The following is a 5,821-nucleotide window of genomic DNA, read 5'->3' as shown; positions in this document are numbered from 1 at the left end:
CACTGAGTCAGACCCCACCTGCTCTCTGCTCCCTGGAGAGGGACCCTGGTGCTCACGTGGCTTCAGCCACGGCCCTGGGCTCTGTTCTCAGCAGACACAGCCTAGAGGCTGCAAGGGCCAGGCGGGGTCTGCGGGGGAGAGAGAGCTCCGAGGGGCTGCAGCGCAGCCTTGGGCCCTCTGTGGACATTTGACAACATGCAGTGGCAACAGCTCTGTGAATTGTGTGTCTCTGGTCACTAAGTCTCATCTTTCAGCAGCACAGAACTTTGCAACAAAGGACACCAGCCTTGCCAGAGACTGAAGACCCAGTCATTGCTCCCCGTGCTGGAGGGGAGAGAGAGGGATCAGCGGAATTCTCTGGGGAGGAACAATGTTACTATTATTGTTATGGTGGCACTAGTGGTAAAGAACCCACCTGCCAGTGCAGAAGACCTAAGAGATGTGGGCTCAATCCCCAGGTCAGAAAGATCCCCTGGAGGAGGAAATGGCAACGCACTCCGGTATTCTTGCCTGGAGAATCCCATGGACAGAGGAGCCTGGTGGTCTACAGCCCATGGGGTCACAGAGTTGGACACAACTGAAGCGACTTAGCATGCACCTTATCTTTACTAAATCTAGTAATAGAGTTACTATCATATTTTTCCCCAGAGTATTTTCACCTATATTGACTAATTTAATTCTTTCAATATCCATCTGAAGTAGGAGCTGGCTATTATACTCCCATTTAACAGATGGAGAAACTGAGGCTCAGAAAGGATTGCAGACTCCATAGGATAACACAGGAGATCAGACATATTTCTTAGACTAAAAGGGATGGTATTGTAGGGATAATAGTAACAGCTATATCATCTTGGCTCCCAGCAGGAAACAGATGGCATGCTTCAAAGAGGTGATTCACGGGAGTGTAATAAAGGGACTGTTTACAAAGGTATAAGCAGAGTCATCGAAACCAGGATGGACAAATGAAGATCTTGGGCCCTCAAGAGCAGGAAAGCCCCTGCCACCCATGGGCCTGGAGGGACGGAGGGAGGCATTACCGGATCTCAGTGAGAGCCGTGCCTGCAGGAGCGTCGCCAAGCCTGAGAAATGAATACCCCATCGCTCTGTCCTCTTACCCACTCCCATTCCCTGTGGGTGTCTCCCATGAGCCAAACCCAACTGGAAGCCAGAGAGCAACTACACCCAAGGATGCAGTACATGAATTCAGCTTCCCATAACTGACAGCCGGTGTCCACATGCTTGTGTGGGTACAGATGCAGCGCTGTCTCCTGGAAGAGAAGAGGGCAGGCAGTGGGCAGAGGCCAGGAGCAACTTCTGCCACACAACGCATTCTACTTGAAACTCCGAGGAGTCTGAGAATTCTAAATTTGAACCTGGCCTTGCAGGTTATCATGGGTCTTCTCTGGTGGCTCAGATGGTAAAGAATCTGCCTGCAATGCAGGAGACCTGAGTTTGATCACGGTTTCAGGAAAATCCCCTGGAGCAGGAAATGGCAACCCAATTCCAGTATTCTTGCCTGGGGTAAATCCCACGGATTTAGGAGCCTCGAGGGCTACTGTCCACAGGGTCTCAAGAGTTGGATGCGACTGAGCGACTAACTTTTGAAGGTTATCAAGGTAGGAGGATGGAAGACGAGCCACTCTGTTGGCTTAGTTGATAATTTTCAAGCATTTATTTTAAACATAAGAATGTGGACTTGTCCTGGGCTGCAGAAATGTGAAGAGTGGGCCGAGAGACACATTTTGCTTGGGTTCGTGGATATATTAACATGTCTTGAAAACACGTCCTTTCTGGGGAAGAGTGGCTCCCAGGCATCCTCTGAAGGTCTGCTGTGTGAATCCCACCAAGACAGGGTTGCAGGGCTAAGAGCTGTACTGTGGAATGAACACATGCTGGCTGCAAGAATGTGGGCCTGCGGTGAAGCAACAAGTCGGAATAAGTTCAAGGGAAGCTCTTCCAATCGTGAATAGGTAAGATGGCAAGCGGAGAATTTTCTCCTCATTGACGTTTACTCAAAACTGTCAATAATAAAAAACAAACTTGGATCAGCTGTGCTATGGAACCGATTCGATTTTATCATCTCTCTGTAGAAAATGTTATTATAAAATACAAAGAAGCGATCAAAGTGTATGCAGCCCAAAAAACTAGCAATAAGTAGTATCGAAGCAGATAAGTTAATTAATAAAATATGTTATTGTTCTGGATTTTGTGATGTTTGTAGTATTGGTTTTTTTTTTAAATTGTCATTTGTTGCAACTTCTTTCTCCTAAGTAAACATTTCCTTTCACATTCAGTTTGGTGTTTGTAAATTTGCATTCTTCTTAAAAAGGCCTCTCCCAGCTGAATCAGCTGCAGGCCCCACAAACCTGGACCCACTCCTGAATGAACATTAAGATTATGAGCCTGCGTTTTATTTCATCCCATCTGTAGGGTGGGCAGAATTGCCTGTTTTACAGCAAAGAAGACACAAGGCCAAGGACAAAGTTGCTTACTCATTCTGCCTCTGAAGGCCTTTCTCTCTGGATTCTGGGATCTTCAGTCTCCTTGGCTCTGCCTGTTTGTTGATTTCTCCGACTGTTTCTACCACCCAGTTTCCGTGGGGAGAGGCAGAGGGAGACTAAATTGGAAGACAAGACCTCTCGGAATCACTCTCTGCTTAGAGGGCTCTGCACGTCCCTGCGACCGAGGGCGGGGAGCTGGGTGCGGCAGGAACTGGACCAAATAAACAGCTTGAGCGCAGGACGAAACACCCCAGACCAGGGCCCCAGGACCTCAGTTAACTGCTGGGGTGGCTTAACCCTGACATCACAGAGGCACGGAGGAGGCTGATGGAGAATCGCCTGTCCATGCTTCCTCATTTCCTGAAACAGCCCGGCCCCGCACAGAGGGGTCCTTGCCGAGTACAGCCGGGCCTGCCTCGGGAGCAGGCTGCTCACTAAAACACCTGATTTGTCATTCATCTCTGGCTATGGGCCTCTGGGCACTCTTTTGGACAATCGAGGTTGTTGAGAGTTACAAAAGCATTGCCTCTTAGAGCAGAAAGAAACTACAAGGCACAGATTGTGGCGACTCTCAGTTCCAGTCTGATGGAATGGAGAGTCAATGAGGAAAATAGACTGGCTTTTACCAAAAGCTATTTATTTTTACTTTTTTAGCCCTGCAGCTCTCAGGGTCTTAGTTCCCTGACTGGAGATTGAACCCGTACTCCCTGCTCTGGAAGGGCTGGGTTCTAAATACTGGACCGCCAAGGAATTCGTCCCAAAGCTAAGTATATCCAAGTGAAGCACTGTCTTTTAGCTTAGATTGAGTCCTTTTTCCTTTCTTTCCTTCTACTTCATTTGTTGTTAAAATCTGTATGAAATGATGTTGATTGTGATAATATTTGCTAGCATTTCTTGAGTGTTGCCATTGTGCTGGGTTTTGTGGTAAAAGCTCCATGCAGTTTATCTCATTTATCACCACAAGGACCTTAAGGGATAGATGCTATTATATTTTTTATTCCATACATATTTTTATATAACTTTAAGTCAATTTTTGCCATTTAAAATATTAAATAAAGCATTTCAAAGTATTTTTCCATCCTTTATTTTTCATTGTCCTTGATTTCCTGTGACCAAATTTTTATTTATTGAAGTTGAGTTGATTTACAATGTTGTGTAAATTTCTGCTGTACAACAAAGTGATTCAGTTATAAAATATCCATTCTTTTTTTAATATTCTTTCCCATTATGATTTGTCATAGGCTATTGAATATAGTTCTCTGTGCTATACAGTCGGACCCAGTTGCTTATCCATTCTGTATATAAAAGCTTATATTTGCTAACCCCAACCTCCTACTCCATCTCTCTCCCAACCCCCTCCTCCTTGGCAACCACAAGTGTGTTCTCTGTGTCCATGAGTCAGATTCTATTTCGTAGGTAGGTTCTGTTGTGTCACATTTTAGATTCCACATATAAGTGGTATCATATGGTATTTGTCTTTCTCTATTTGACTTACTTAGTATGATAATCTCTAGGTCCATCCATGTTGCTGCAAATGGCATTATTTCATTCCTTTTTATGGCCGAGTAGTATTCCATTATACACATATACCACATTTTCTTTATCCATTCATCTGTCAGTGGACATTTAGGCTGTTTCCATGTCTTGGTATTGTAAATAGTGCTGCTATGAACAGAGGCAAGGGGCTGGTGGTGCATGTATCTTTTTGAATTAGAGTTTTGTCTGGATGTATGCCCAGGAGTGGGATTGCTGGGTCATATGGTAATCCCCTTTTTAGTTTTCTGAGGAACCTCCGTACTGTTCTCCATAGAAGCTGCACCAACTTACATTCCCACCAACAGTGTAGGAGAGTTCCCTTCTCTCCACATCCTTTCCATCATTTATTATTTGATGAGTTTTTAATGATGGACATTCTGACCCATGTGAGGTCACCCTCATTGTAGCTTTGATTTGCATTTCTCTAATAATTAGTAGTATTGGGCAGATAGGTGCTATTATTAATCCAATTATACCCCCAAAGAAACTGAGACGTGGAGATCAAGTCGACACATGTCCAGCAGGAGGCTGTCCCGGGGTTGGGACCTGAGCTTGGTGCTCTGGTTTCATTGCACACACTTCATCATCACACCATCTTTCCTCTGGAGATGAAACAGAGTTTTTAAATGTTCATGAATCCACCTGCAATGCAAGAGACCCAGGAGACATACATTCGATCCCTGGGTCTGGAATATCCCCAGGTCAGGAAGATCCCCTAGAGGAGGGCATGGCAACCCACTCTAATATTCTTGCCTGGAGAATCCGAACTCGCCCATACACTTTATTTAACAGTTGAGTTACCCAATGTCACCCAGCAGACTGGAAGCAAAATTAGACAAAGAGAAGACCTGGCTGGATAGGTTTTCAACATTTGTGAGACACGAAAAATTGGGAATTTCCTTTGAACTGGATAATGGCTGACTAAAGGCAAGGCAGCCTCTAGAAATAAAATCAGAAGACTATTCTTGTAACCTGTACTCCCCAGGGACATCCTGGCTTTGACACTGTATCTCTGTGCAGCTCCAAGAATGCTTCCACATTCCTCAATTCCCAGCTCAGGTTCCTACTGACGCAGCCTTGCAGGCAACAAAGAAGTGTCTGGAGGCATGCTGTCCCCGCTCCCTGGTCGGGCACCTCCTCCCACTCTAGGAGCAGCTGTCTCCATGGTGAAGGTGAGAGAAAGAGAGAGCTTAGATGGTTTCCCTGGCAACAGCAAGGGAGAGCTCGTTTCCTTGGTGATGATGAAGGTGAGGCAGTCAGGCTCAGAGTATCCATCCCCTCCCTAGCTCCCACCCTACACGGGTCACACCCCGGGCTTCCTGGATTAGGGCCTTGCAGGGCAATCATGACAATCTGATAAATGGTAGATTGTCCAGGTCGGGATCTGGGTCCTGGCAGACTTGGTTTGGGACCACAGATTATTTCATCCTCTAAGCTCTCAGTGGCCACATCTGTAATATGGGGCTAATAATAGGACCAGCTTCTTAGGGTTGCAAGGAAATAAACAGAAGTGCCAGTAAAACTTAACCATAATTTTTACATAGCAACTAATGATTGCCACACTCTAATAGCCATAATTATTACAATGCAGAGAGGGAGGCAAGTTAGATTTAACGAGGGCATTTTAAAGTTGAGGAGGCTGGAGCTCAGGAAGGGAGAGGGACTCTGCCTGAGTGCCGATGTGGTTAAGAATCAGTACTAGAGTGAAAAGACTGTTCTTTGGGCTCCAAATCCAATGTCATTTCCACTCCCCACCCCATCATGTACAGGGGACACATTGACCC

This window comes from Cervus elaphus, chromosome 11 (assembly GCF_910594005.1).
Source record: "Cervus elaphus chromosome 11, mCerEla1.1, whole genome shotgun sequence".
Lineage (NCBI taxonomy): Eukaryota > Metazoa > Chordata > Mammalia > Artiodactyla > Cervidae > Cervus > Cervus elaphus.
This window is presented reverse-complemented; position numbering follows the sequence as displayed.